Below are 13,698 nucleotides of genomic sequence, written 5' to 3'. Positions count from 1 at the left end.
TTTGAATGGCGTTGGGAGCTAAGAGCTTCCAGAATCGCGCGGGAATTATCTTTGCATGTCCCTGGGAGGTTTTTCGGGGAGAAGATGGGATATTTTCAGATCTTGCAGGAGTGCAGAGCTGAGCCGTAGTTGCCCCTGGGTGGATTTTGGGGTCCCACGAAGCGATCGCGCGGTGCCGGCGGGGCGGGACGTTGGTTTTGGGGATCCCGGGAGAGGCGGGGATGAAGGGCGGGAGGGCCGGAGTGGGGAGGGGGGCGATGGCAGAGCTGGGGCAGCTCCGGCAGCCTGGAGGGGTGGTGGAGGCTGGAGATGAGGGCGGTCCGAGTCCCCCGAGCATGAAAGTGTTGTCGGGGAGTGGGGAAAGAAGAGCTGAGTGGCTGGAGTGGGGGAATGCTGAGGAAGGGGACCCTGGGACAGCTGGGAGCCGAGTCAGAATCAGGGCAGGATGAGCCCTGGCAGCCCCAAAACCCCCTGAGCGAGCCGAAGCAGGAGGCGGGAGAGGGGGGATGCCCAGAATCCACGGGCCCCCAGCAGCTCTGAGAAGAGGGACCCCCATAACCCCAAAGGAAGGACAGTGGAAAGAGGGAAGCCCTGGGACAGTGTTTTTGGACTCCTTGATTTTTTGGAGGATTTTATGGACACCAGACAGGCGGTGACTTCTGGAGATGATTGGGACAGCAGGACCTTCAAAGCCAATGCACTCACAGAATGTCTTTCCCCACACCAGGAATTCCCAGTGCCAGACTTTGGCTGGGTAGAGGAGAAGGCTGTGAGGAAGAGGAGGATTCCTGCGGATCCCCAGGCAGGTGAGGAGGAAGTCAGTGCCCCTTTGCCCCTCTCTCCTGCTCCATCTCCCAGCCCAGCCTGGCCCCGGCTGCAGGACAACCCCGCTGCCGACGCCGTCCTGCCAGGGATGCACTGGGGGGATCTCCTTGCCCTTCCCTCTGGCACGGAGGCAAATCCCAACCTGTCCTTGTCCTTCCTCCCCCAGACAAGGAGCCCAGGGAGGACAAATCCCCTCAGCAGAACCTCGTGGAAGAGGCTGTTTTGAGCGGCCCCATGGCACAGGAATGCAACGGGGAGGAAAAGGCGTGCAGATCCCACCCGAGGAGGGGCTCCAAACCCATGCCAGGGTGCTCCGAGGAGGAAGGACCGACCTTGTGCCAGGAAGGCAGCCAGAGATGTGGCCAGAGCTCTGAGCTGGTGGTGCATGAACAGCTTCACAATGGCAAGAAGCTGCACCAGTGCTCGGAATGTGGGAAGAGTTTCTGTGCAAAGTCCAGGCTGCTCCAGCACCAGAAGATCCACACTGGGGAACGGCGCTACGAGTGTGGGAAATGTGGGAAGCGCTTCAGAGACACCTCTCACCTGATGATCCACCTGAGAGTCCACACTGGGGAACGGCCCTATGAGTGTGGGGAGTGTGGGAAGAGCTTCACTGACATCTCCATCCTCATTGTCCACAAGAGGATCCACACCGGGGAACGTCCCTATGAGTGTGGGGAATGTGGGGAATGTGGGAAGAGCTTCACTGCCAGCACCCACCTGAAGGTCCACAAGAGGATCCACACTGGTCAACAGCCCTATAAGCGTGGAGAATGTGGGAAAGGCTTCACGAAGAGCTCCGACTTGGAAGGCCATGAGATGCTCTGCACTGGGATATGACCCTGTGTGTGTGGGCAGTGCGGGAACAGCTTCTGTGACAGCTCTGGCCTGATCATGCAGCAGACAGTGCACACTGGGAAATGCCTCTACATGTGCTCAGAATGTGGGAAGAGCTTCATCCAGCACTCCAAGCTGCTTGTCCACCGGCAGATGCACACTGGAGAGAGGCCCTAACAGTGTCCTGAGTGTGGGAAGAGCTTGTCCCAGAGGTGTGGCATGACCCAAGCGCAATGGAGGCAGCAGGAGGGGAAGCCCTGCAAGTGCCCCGCGTGCGGGAAGAGCTTTGTGCGCTGCTCCAACTCCATCCCCCGTTGGAGGAGCCCACTGGATGATCCCCAGTGGGCCCCATTGGGCAGAGCCTTGGGGATCCATGGTCCTGGTGATCCATGGTGGGAAGACAGCTGGCTGGTGGTCTCCACATCTTCCTGGCCCCCTGTGGGCACCTGGATACAAAAAGAGCTCAAGGAGACGTGGCCATGGATGGTGACATGGACATGGGTGTCACGAGCCAAAGGATGGTCGTGATGGTTCGTTTTGATTTCAGAGTGCAAAAAGAAGCAGTGATAACTTAATCCAAGTAAAATCAATTGTATCTTTATTGACACACACAATTATGCGATAGAAGGGGAGAGATAGAAAGAGATAGAAAAGGGGGTGAAGGAGGGGAAATAGCTACCGACTGAACCGACGTGAGTCCTCGTGACGCTGGTACCAATAGACCACCTTCGCAGTCCTTGTGGCGCAGGCCAATAGATCTGTCGTCGTGTCCGCCCGGGAGGCCTCAGAAGCCTGCTCTCTTGGTGGGGTTGTTATAGTTCTTTTCGAAGCGAGAGGCAAGATGCCAGGAAGGGGGGGAGGTCTCGTGGGCTTCGCAGGTGTTCTCTCACAATAGAGGGAGTGGTGCAGCTCAGGCCTTACCAAGTACGGTCAGTACAGAAACATCCCTTCGCAAACATGGCCAGAAACCGTAACCGTCCCCCATTGTTTCATGCACGGGTCCCTGAGGAGGGCGTCTTGGTCCAGTGACAGCAGCTGCAGGGAGAAACTTGGATCTCTCCTGTGCGGTGGCCCAGGGTCCATGGGCGTCTCAGCCTCTGACAGTTGTGAGGCAGATGAGGGATTTTCGGACCGACTCTTACACATGGGTGAAGACATGAGGGTGACATGGACACGGGTGGGGACATGGACAGCCAAGATTGGGGGCATGGTGGGGATACGGGCATGGGTGGGGACATCAGGGCACACGGACATGGGTGGGGACATGGGGTGAACTTCCAGGGAATGTGGGGCACGGTGGGTTTGAGTGAACTCAGGGCTCTTGGGAGTGGTGTGGGGTGCTGTGTCATGAAACTGAAATTCCAGATCATCCCAGCGTATGCCGTGGATCCCAGAGGGGAATTCCCAAGGCTCCCAGGGTGCCGGTTCTGCCCTGCTGCCCAGGGCAGCTGTGCCCAAGGGGCAGGTGACAAGGTCCTGAAGCTGTGTAGGCTGACAAAGCAGACAGCAAAGGTTGGTTTGCTGGACATTTTCCAGCCCATTGCCAGCTCCAAGCAGAGGGAAGAAGAAAAGGAAAGTGAGTCCCTGACAGAATCCCAGAACCATTGCAGTGGGAAGGGCCCCTGGCCGTGGGCTGCAGTGCCAGGAGGGAGAGACGCCTCTACCCCAGTGAGGTGCACATGAGACCATAGGACCACAGCCTATGGATTTATTGAAGATGTGTTTTATTGAGTGTTATAAACAGTCATGTAGTAGTTGGATTTGCTGTAATTTATTTACTTTAATTATAAAATGGTATTTTCTTGTGATTAAATATGGTAAGTTCCAAACTGCTTTGAAGTAGGATAATATTTGTAAATTCTTGTGAGCAATATAAAAGGGGAAGCAAGGCTTTCACGAGATGTAATTTGGCTTGCAAAGGATGTATTTTAAGATATAATTATTATTGCAGTACATATGTCCAAGATAGTATAAATGGAATGCAAAAGAGCACAAAAGGAGAAATAGCAAAACCCTTTAAAGTGGTATCTGAAGATGTCGTGGTTGCGGGGGGAGGTGAATTTTTCCAGGGGGATGTGGGCAGGCCAATCAGTGATCAGCTTTTCTGCTGGCACCTGGATTGGTCACTCGGAGGTTTGGACACGCCTCTGAGGACACAAAGAGTTAAAAGCAGGACTCCAGTGGGGTTCCGCCTCTTTTGGATTCCGGTTTCAGCAGTGGAAACATCTCCTCTCCCCTTCTCAGCTTTGGGCTGAGTGGGGGAGGGGGAAGCCACGTGGCCGGGCTCAGGAAAACCACGCCGAACTGAAGTAAGCTGGGGCCCCGGGGAGAGAAGAGAGTGGACAGGATTTGGAACTGAGCTGCCCCATCCAGGATGGAGGGGTGGAAAACTGTGGAAGTGCCTTCTGTGTGTGCTCACCCCCCTTCCCCCCCCAAACTCCGGGAGAAGGTGCCCAGCCACGTGGGAGTTGCCGAGCCTGAGAGTGCCTGAGCCTGCAGCCCTGCCGAGAGCTAGAAAGTGTTAACCCTTTCTTAGTAGAAAGAAACTTTTCTTAGACATTGATTCTCATGACTGGTGGTTTCAGAGGAGAGAGGGAAGCGGCCTGGGACCGAGATGATAAAGCACGATTGGAAGGAACCCAATGGGCAGAGATTTAAGAGGAGTGGCTTTTGAGCTGGACTTTTCTTGCATAATGTTAGCCATGGGCTGAACTTAAATCTCTTTTGAACATAAACTGCATTTTGGGTGGATACAGCTGCCCCTGCTTTTGCTACAGTGACTGGCACTTGAAGAGTGGAGCGAGCAGAGAAGAGAGGGGGAGGGTGTGGTGGCGCCCTCTGCCCTCAGGGCAGACCTGCTCTCGGAACCTCGGCCCCTGGGGAAAAAGGGGGAGAGCTCGGCATGCAAGTATCCTTAAAAGAGCCCTGTATGCAGCTTTCAGCCTATGGACAGCAGTGAGAGCGCTGGACATAGGAAAAAGAGAGTGTCACCCTGGCAGACTTCTCCGGGCAGTGCCACGGGTGACATGGAAACACATAAGGGGTGGACCCGTGTTTTCTGAGGAACAGTCTGTGGTGCGAGAGAGACTCCTCTCTCCCTTGCTGAATTGAAGATTGTTTTTTTTGAGTGGTGATTGTTTGATCTAAAACCCAAAGGTTTGGTCTGTGAAGAGTAATGTGTGGGGGGTGGAAACTGGGAGAAGAGAAGACATGTTCTGAGAAGATTTTATTTCTGTCTCTGTGTGTGTTTAAGAGGTTTTTTTCTGTCTCTGTTCTTATGTAATGTAATAAAGTTTTGGTGGTTTTTTTTGTTTTCAAGATTTAAGCCTGCTCTGCTCTGTTCCTGATCACATCCCACAGTAGTTGTTACGGAAAAAACATATATTCATGGATGCATTAACATCTGGCCAGTGCCAACCCATGACAAGAACCCAGCTGGGCATTCCCTGATGGAGATATGGGCGCTGCCAGTGGCACTGGGAATAGGGCAGCAGTCCTCAGCCTCTGGAAGCTGCTCCTGCTCACTGGAAAGGACAGGAATCCCTTGGAGCAAGATCTTGGGAGCTCTTGCTTAGGGATCTACCCAGGATCTGAGGGAATCACCTCTGGGGGAGGCAGTTCACAGCACCCTGGAGAACAAGCAGCCATCCCAATCCCTGGATGGAATCCAGAACACGTTGTCCATGCAGAGAGAGTTTGTGCAAAGTGCACTGATGTTCACCAAGAGCGGGGGGATAATGAGCTGGACAGGCCACCCAGCTCCAGGAACTGGGAATGTCCCTGCCTCCCTCGGGAATGTGTCTCAGCTGTGCAGAGACTGGCCCCACACTTACCCCAGCTTTTAATGAAGGATGTTTTTCCTGCTCCTACTGACCACAGTCTCAGCCATGCAGAATTTCTGCTCTAGGGAGGGGCACTGGTGCCACAGCCCATGTGTCACCCCATGGTTCTGTCTGTGGGACAGGGGCTTGCACAGGAGGAAGTGGGATGGGGAACCTCCCTGGAGACTAGAAGCTCGAGTCCAGAACTTGGAAGGGTGAAAAAAAGACAAAAAGTACTTCTCCAGGACAATCCCAGAATCCTGGGATCACTGAGGTTGGGAAAGCCCTCCAGGACCATCAAGGCCACCCTGTGACCGATCCCCACCTTGTCACCAGAGCAGAGCCCTGAGTGCCACATCCAGGCGTTCCTTGGACACCTCTGGGATGGGGACTCCATCATCTGACTGAGCAGCCACTTCCAAGGCCTGACAACCCTTTCCAGGAAAGGGAAAAAAATCATCCAGATGTCCAAGCTAAAACTCCCCTGGCACAGCCTGAAGCTGTTCCCTCTCATCCTGTCCTTGTTCCTGGCAGCAGAGCCCAACCCCACCGTGCTGCCCCTCCTGTCAGGGAGTTGTGCAGAGTGAGAAGGTTCCCAGCCTCCTTTTCTCCAGGCTGAGCCCCCCTGGCTCCATCAGACACTCCTGGTGCTCCAGCACCTTGCACAGCTCCGTTCCCTTCCCTGGACATGCTCCAGGCCCTCAGGGTCTCTCTGGCCATGCGGAGCCAGAACTGGACACAGCCCTGCAGGGGCCTCAGCAGCCCCAGCACAGGGACTGTCACTGCCCTGCTCCTGCTGCCACCCCATGGCTGGCACAGTGCAGCAGCCCTTGGCCTCTGACACACCTGGGCACACCTGTGCTCATCTTCAGACACTGGCACCAGCATCCCCAGGACCTTTCCCAGTTCTCCAGACAGTCTCCTCCAGCCTGCAGCATTCCATGGAGATCTTGTGAGTCCAGGCTGGGACCCAGCTCTTGGCCTTACTGACCCCCACACCTTTGGCCTCAGCCCATCGATCCAGCCTGCCCAGATCCCTCTGCAGAGCCTTGATGCCCAGCAGCAGATCCACAGGCCCACCCAGCTTGGTGTTTTCCCTGAATTTGGTGCTGGTAGACTCAATCAGCCCTGAGGCCTGTTCAGTGAAGTGCTGATCTGCAAAAGGAGCCCATCAACTGCCAGCTGGGGGCACCTGGAATGGCCCCTCAGGTGTGCAGGGGCTGGAAATTCCTCTGCTGAGCAGCTTCACCTCCCCTGGGCCCCTCCTGGGTCAGCGCTCCTCAATCCTCCAACAAAGGAGGCACAAAGCACCAAGAGGCCAAAGGAAAATCTTCCTGCTGGCTCCTGGGGAAAATCCAAGGCAAACAGTCCAGTCAGGTGTCTGCAGGGTTTTGCCACCTGTGCCACAAGAGGTGCCTTCTGTGTGGTCAGTGTGCCGTGAGGAGGGAAGATCTGCTGGAAATGTCAGGGCCTGTCAGTGGAGAATGGAGGCGCTGGCAGCTGGTGGGAGCCCTGGGCAGGGGCTGTCATTGATCTGTGCCCTCGGGGCTCCCCCTGCCAGGGATTCTGAGCTGGGCCAGGAGTGCGGGAGCATCAGCTGGGGAGGTGAGCCCTGCTCAGGGCCAGCGCTGGCAGCAGGGCAGGGCAGGGCCATCCCTGGGGCCAGGGGCGCTGCTGGAGCTGTGTGCCAGTGCCAGCATTGCCCAGCGCTCCCCAGTGCCTGCAGAGCCTGCAGATCCCAGTCTCCCAGCTGTTGCCATGGCCCAGGACCCCGCTGTGCTCCCAGCTCCCCGTTCTTCCTGATCCTGGGCTCCTGGGGCCCCGAGAAGAGGGCTCAGGGCAGCTCCCCGTTCAGGCCAGAGGCTGCAGTGGCAACAGGGACAATTCTGCTGTGACACACCAGGGTTGGGGCCGGGCTCAGCTCTGGGCTGTCCTGCAAGGAAGGCTCTGGCAGGGCAGGAACAGCGGGAGATGGGGGATGTGGCACTGGGGGCTACTGGAGGATGGATGGTGTTGGAGCGGGGCTTGTCCCCACAGGGTCCCCAGCTGCCTTTGGATCCCCTTGGCCCCCCTTGGCCCCCCCGGGTGCCTGGGCCCTTGCAGGAGCAGCTGCCCCGTGAGGGAAGCCGCAGGGATGCGGGCAGGGGGACTGGATCCGTGCCACAGCTGGGATGGACTCTGGGCAGGGCTGGGCTTGTGGCCAGGGCTGGGGGCTGTGCCAAGCCGGGCTTTGGCCTGGGGGCTGTCGGGGAGGGCGCAGGGAGGAGTCCCGGCAGGAATAAAGGTGCCGGTGCCCTGCTGCAGCCTCAGGCAGCGCTGCCCAGTGCCAGAGGAAGATGAAGGTGGCTGTGCTCGGCGTGGCCCTGCTCTTCTCCATGCTGCTGTGCCTCCCAGCACAGAGCCAGGTGCGGCTGCAGGGCCACGGGCTGGGCTCGGCGCTGGGGGCTCTTCCCTAGGCAGGGGCTCTGCCGGGCTCTGCCCGGCAGCCCTGCCCAGAGCAGGGGACAGCCCTGGGCTGGGGGGCTGAGGACACCTGTGTGCCCCCAGCCCCACCAGGGCCAATCCTCACCAACCTTTTGCTCTCCTTCCCCAGGCCGACATGGATGGCAGTGGTGAAACTCTGTGTGGTGCGGTAAGTCCTGGAGCTGGGGGCACCAGTGTGGGAACTGGGGGGAACTTTGGTCACCCCCAACCTTTCCCAGGACTGGGGACACCCCAGTGACCACTGACACCTCATGCTCTCTCCACAGGAAGCTGGTGGCATTGGGAATGATCAGGTGGGTACCCCGAGTTCTTCTGCTGAGCCCACACCCTCCCCTCTCGTGGCCATCACCCTCCAGGCCATCCCAGTGCACCCCAGTGCATGCCAGTGCACCCCAGAGCTTCCCAAGGCTGCCCCTTCCCCCAGGCTCCCCATTGCATTCCCCTCCAGCCCAGTGCACCCCAGTCACCCCCAAAGAGCATCATGGCCAATCCCTTCCCTCTCCTCTTGCCCTCCAGTCCTTTCCCTTTCTCATTGCCCATGGCAGTGGTGTCCCCCAGTCCCCCTCCTTGACTGCCACTCCCAAAGCCCCTCCCAAACCCAGCAATTTTGCTCCTCTGCCCCGGATTTCCCCTGCCCCCACCCACCCCCCACTTCAGCCCCCATGGCCCCCCCACTGGAATTCCTGCCTCCCCACCCACATTCCCCAATTCCCATCCCTTCAACACCCCCAGCCCCATCCCTTGGGACCCCCAGCCCCCCCGAATTCACTGTCTTCGGGTTCCCCACACCCCACTCCTTCCCCTCTGCCCTGGAGGCCCCAAATTCCCCTCGCTCTCCTTGTCTCCATCCCCACCATGGTCCCTGCAGGAACAGGGATCAGGGGAAACTGTCTGGAGTGGGACTGGGGGGAGAAGGGATTTTCCCCCTCAGACCGGGGCCAGCCACGGAGCCTGGGGACACCTGTGATCCCCTGAGCCCCACAAGGGCCATTCCAGACTAATCCTTTGCTCTGCTTCCACAGGGAGGTATATTAGGAGGTGGATGTTTTAAGGTAAGTCCTGGAATTGGGGCACCAGTGTGGGAACTGGAGCCATTTGGGTCCCCCTGTGCCTTGCTGGGACTGGGGACACCCCAGTGACCAGGGACATCTGCCCATGTCTCTGAAAAAAACGATTGGCTTCCCATAAGTTAAGAGGTCTGAGTTGGGTACCTGGAGTTCTGCTGGGCCCAGAGCTTCCCCTCTCCTGGTCATGACCCTCCAGTGCACCCCAGTACACCCCAGTGCACCCCAGCATGCCCCAGTATCTCCCAACGTGCCCCAGTACCCTCCAGTGTGGCTCTAACCCTGCCTTTCTCCCCAGCCCCTTACGGATGCGGAGTTGAAATTTCTGCTTCACAAGTGATGCCCGGCTGCCCCTCTGGATGCCCCGGTGAGAAATCCTCAGGGCTCTCCAGCCCCACCAAAGATCCTCGGGGGCCAGGGCACATCCCTGAGCCCTCTGGGCTGTGCAGACCTTGGCGATGGCAGAGGGACATGCAGGGGACTGTCCCTGATGCATGTGCTGGGCTGAGGTGGACAGAGCTGTCCCCAAGGCTTTCCTTGCACTGGGGGGCTCTGGGGACACCCAGTGTCCCTGTGGGAGCAGGGAGGGCTGCGGGAGCTTTTGGGATATTCCAGGCTGAGGGGCTCTGGGAGCCACATGGAGCTCAAGAGCCAAGTGCAGTGCCAGGTGTATGCAGGGCTCCAAATCCCTTCTCCTGCTGCAGGGCCCTGCAGAGAGGGCTGGGGACAAGGGCCCTCTCATGTCCCAGAGGAGAGCGGGGTCCCAATTTGGGTTCTTCCTTTCAGGCCTGGAACTGGTGGTGACACTCGTGTCCTGTCCCCCTGCAGCAGCATGAAGAGATGATCATCCCTGGAGAAGGCCCTGATCCCCTGGGAGCCCTGGGAATGTCCCTGCAAGAATCAATAAATGGCTTCAGCAAAGCAGCTCTGGCTCTCCGTGTGGCCTTGTTCTCATGTCCCTGTGTGTGTTCCACGTTCCCTGTCCCTGTGTGTTCCTTGTCCCTCTCTCAGCCCTGCCAGGCTCCGCTTCCTCCCCCGCCATGAGCAGAGCGACTCTGGGAGCTGCCAGGGCTCTCTGTCCCTTCCCCCCTGCCTGGTGCCCTGGGCAGGGCAGGTTGGGACAGCCTGGAATGTCCCCCCACAGCTGGCAGGGCCCAGGGGCACCCAGAGCAGCCTCTGGAGCACGCAGGCTTTGGGGCACAGAGGGCAGCAGGTTGTGCCCAGGTGTTGTGCCCAAACCGCACCCCCAAACCTCGTGCACATTCCCCACAAAGGGCACAGTGGCTACAGTACATAAAACTGAACCATTGCAAACAGTTCCTCTGAGTCCTCGATTAACACAGCCTGCTGGCTCCCACAGCATCACGCTGCTCCACCCCATCCTGCAACAGGCAGCTCCACAGGATCCAAAACCACTATGGAGGCCATACGGGAAAGGAGAGGATGGCCAAATCCATGTCCATGTCAATCAGATCTCGAAGAGCCATCTCTGATGGGTGGCACCAGGGTGGCACAGAGTACACAAGGTTTCAGGATCAGACAGGATCAGTCCAGTGCACCTGAGGCAGCTCAGCAGACTTGAGCGGCCGCCTTCATGACACCGATGCCCGAACCTGAGGACAGAAAACTTAAAAAACACAAATCGAGCAATTGAATTTTCTCAAAGAATGCGACATGGGAGGTGGGTTTGGGAACCACTGCACAAGTGTGCACTTCTCAAGAGTCCAAAAACGACCATTGCTACTGTGGTGACATCAACACCTCCTGAACTGCAGGTGCTGGCTGCAAGCCAGCCAAACAAACTTGCTCTTGCTCCAGGGCTTAGGAAACTGTTTTGTTCCCCAGACGTCTTTGGCGCTTTCTCCGCTTCCGACTTTTCAGGCTTGGCAAGGGCTGGCCATCAACATGAACCACTGCTTTACATATGTCTGCAGTATGGTCTGGCCCGCCACACCGTGTGCAGAAGAACAAGGGAGTCACTTTCTGTGCCTCCTTTCCCTGTTTTCCACTGGCCTGAACATTTGCCTGGGTCTGCTGCTCACTCTTCAGCCCCTTATGGGACGGCTGTGGGGCAGCAGCCGGGGCAGACACCTTAAGGTCAGAGGTGTCCAAAACCGCACAGACCTGGATCATTTCGAGGATATTAGAAGTCTCAGGAAGGTTTCCAAGGAGCCTCTGGCAAGCCGCGTTAGCATTGCTCCTTGCAAATTGTTCTAGCAAAATTACTTTCAAAGTGCTATCCTCAACTTGCTTCTCCAAAGAATGCATCAGACGCCTTACAAGTTGAACAAAGGTCTCGTCTGGCTTCTGGACTATACCCAAGAAGTCTTGCTTTAGAGAGGATAACATAGTTTTTGCCAGTGCAGATATACCTATGTGTCTGCACAGATTCAGAACAGTCTGAGAAAAGCCAACTGCACATCGGGGTGAGCATATTCACTTCTCCCGGTAAGCAAATCAGCTCTGACCCCAAACCAGGGATCTTCTTGAGACAATTGACTATTTTGGACAGCCACTTCTGTGGCCAGTCATTCCCAATTGTCTTCAAAGCTAGAAACCTGAACAGGTCCAAATAACGCCAAAGCCAGGCATCTAATTTCATATGGAAAGGTCAAATACACAAATTTTACACTGATCAGCTGTAAGACATCAGAAAAACTGAGATCACACTTGACTATCTCCCCTCGGAAGGGAGGCAGATCTGCCCAGGACAGGGCAGCGTGGCCGTAAGGCTGTGAAACCAAACCACGTCCACAGCTCTCGGCACATTCAGACAGCGGCTCCATCAGCTCAGCAACCGGGCTCGCCTGCAATGCAGGACCAAAAATTGCATCCCAATTCAGAGCAGGGCGAGCGTGCACATCTGACAATGTTTCAGCCTCGCTCGCCCCTCTCACAGCTGGCTTGGGCCGGCCAGGGGAGCGGGGGGACAGCAGAGACGCCGCCTCACTCAGCCTCCGCTCAGTGCAGGGGCGTGTACATTGCACTGGGCAGGGGGGTGTAGCAGGTCTGCCACAGCGCTCTGCCCCCTGCCAGTTCGGGAGGCCCGGGACCGGGCAGACAAGTCCCGGCCGGGGGGCGATGGCAGCGGCACGGCTGCCGCCCCTGCTCCCCGCTCAGCCTGCAAGTGCTGGCCGGGGGAGCAGGGAGGCAGCGGCATGGTTGCTCAGCCCCCCAGCTCTGTGCGGGGAGGAATTCGCCACACGGGGCAGGGAGAGGCGGCAGATCTGCCACAGTGCTCAGCCCCCTGCCGGTTTGGGGGGGCCGGGACCGGTTGGGCAGGTCCCAGCCCGGGGGGGGTGGCAGTGGCACGGCCACCGCGGCACCCAGCCCGCTTTCGGTGGGTTGTGTGGGGAGGGGGCGGGCTGCAGGGCCGGGCTGGCACCGCACGGGAAGGGCAGGGTGTGAGGGATTTGCCTCCACAGGGTCTCTCCTCACTGGCACGGCCGCCAATGGCCCAGGCGGCGCCCCTGTCCCCACTCCAGGGCCAAGGCGGGGGGTGGCGGCGGCAGCGCCGCGGGGAGCCCGGGACCGTGCTCGGCCACCGGGTGGCCCCGGGCGGGCCAGGCTGGGGAGGGCCGGGCCATGGGGGTGTCCCAGCGCCTCACGAACGGGGCAGGGCGGGGGGGGGTTTGCCTCCGCAGGGGCCCCCTCCAGCACGGCCGCCAATGGCACAGGAGCAGGGAGCGCCTCCGTCCCCACTCCAGGGCCGAGGGGGAGGGATGCCTCTGCACCCAGCACCCTTGCAGAAGGCACCACCGATCCAGGGGCTGGGATTCCTTGCTCCCACGGCCCACCGGCCGCCCCAGCGCACGCTGACCCAGCAAAAGGACTTGAAAAAACTTCGCAGCCCTCCCAAAATTTGCGCTGGCCACACTCAACCCCTGACATGGGGGTCAGAACCTCCCGTGGTGGCTCGAACCCTGCTTCAGAGCATTCGTTGTTGAAAGGGATGGAGCTGCTGGCAGGGGAACCGATCTGCTGTCTATCTCAATACCCGAATCCGAATCCCAATCTCGAACAGTCTGTCTTAGAAACAGAAAGACTGTTCCCCAAGACCCCAAGAGCATGCCTGCATTGGAATCTTCGTCAAGGACGGATGGAAAAAGGCTTTTCCCTAGGGTTTTCCATGCGGTCATTGAAAGTGCTTTTCAGCACTATAAAAAATTCCACATGTCTTGCCCCAAGTGTACAGTTCTCTTACGTGTCCATTGGGTAGCTCGGCTTCACAGGACACCAAAAATGATCAGAGAAGTTCTATTAGGAGTTGATCTTCCGAGAACATCGTGAGTTTCTAATTGCAGCCATGGAAGACGGGGTTTTTTCTTCTTTTTTCTTTTTTCTCGTCTCACAGCTTGCAAGTTGACCACGTGGACACCAGATGTCGCTGTGAGCCTCACCTGAAAAGACACATGGAGCCACGAATTTGGGGAGATCAGAGCAGCAGGGAGAATCTCCTGCTTTGTTTGTTACTTCCTATTATATACTTCTAGCAAGGTGACCATGGATTGGAGAGTGGCATTCCCACCTCTCACCACATTGGTCAAAGGGACAGTCACACAGTCTTGTCTGTTCCAGCAAGGAATGTGAAAACAGTGGCAATGTTTATAGAATACAACTGGTGTTTACATGAAAGGAGCATGAAGGTGCAAACCTTCTACTTTAAT

The 13,698-nt window shown here is 57.7% G+C and overlaps 1 long non-coding RNA gene across 1 annotated transcript; it reads left to right on the top strand.

Annotated features, from left to right (window-relative positions):
• Positions 1-8,221: 8,221 nt before the first annotated feature.
• LOC134562235 (uncharacterized) lies at positions 8,222-9,923 on the top strand. Its single transcript, XR_010083106.1, has 4 exons — positions 8,222-8,260; positions 8,990-9,019; positions 9,330-9,398; positions 9,818-9,923. It is a non-coding gene; the product is annotated as an uncharacterized LOC134562235 (long non-coding RNA).
• Positions 9,924-13,698: the final 3,775 nt, after the last annotated feature.

This window comes from Prinia subflava, chromosome 26, assembly GCF_021018805.1.
Source record: "Prinia subflava isolate CZ2003 ecotype Zambia chromosome 26, Cam_Psub_1.2, whole genome shotgun sequence".
Classification (NCBI taxonomy): Eukaryota; Metazoa; Chordata; class Aves; order Passeriformes; family Cisticolidae; genus Prinia; species Prinia subflava.
Note: the sequence above shows the minus strand (reverse complement) of the source record. Positions and strands in the feature narration are given on the sequence as shown.